General features: G+C 39.4%; 1 protein-coding gene across 1 annotated transcript in view; it reads left to right on the top strand.

Moving 5' to 3' along the window:
* Positions 1-495, top strand: part of LOC119585619 (multiple epidermal growth factor-like domains protein 6) — a 170,724-nt gene that overhangs the window by 66,045 nt on the left and 104,184 nt on the right. The gene's annotated exons all lie outside the window — the stretch shown is intronic.

The following is a 495-nucleotide window of genomic DNA, read 5'->3' as shown; positions in this document are numbered from 1 at the left end:
CTAGATCACCAAATTACCTGTTTCAGGATTCTTACCATAAATTATCACTTCCAGGAGAGCATACGAATGAAGATTTCATCGGAGAGGTAGAAAGGGTTAGATCTCCTATCTGGCTATTAATTAAGGTATTTTCTTGGATAATACAGGTGTTAAACAGGTGTTTGAGGGCATTATCCAGCGGGTGGCATCTCGCTCGCTGCTACTGGCGCTATTACCAATTACACACCTTTGATTTTTATCTCGTTTTTTTGTCACCTGTAAAAAAGACTCGGTTAGGCTAGAGGTAATTACATTTAAGGTTAGCCCATAGGCCATATTAGATAATTAATTACCGATTCCACGGTACATGCAAGAATGCGTGATAACTGACTTTATGCCTAATCACTTTTTACTCTGCGATCATTTACGCGTTTCTACCAGCTGCAATTTTTGAAACAATTAAAGTTTCAACCAACTCAGGCAGATGGTTGAAACACGTGAGCAGATATGTGCACG

This window comes from Penaeus monodon, chromosome 20, assembly GCF_015228065.2.
Source record: "Penaeus monodon isolate SGIC_2016 chromosome 20, NSTDA_Pmon_1, whole genome shotgun sequence".
NCBI classification, from domain to species: Eukaryota; Metazoa; Arthropoda; class Malacostraca; order Decapoda; family Penaeidae; genus Penaeus; species Penaeus monodon.
This window is presented reverse-complemented; position numbering and strand designations above follow the sequence as displayed.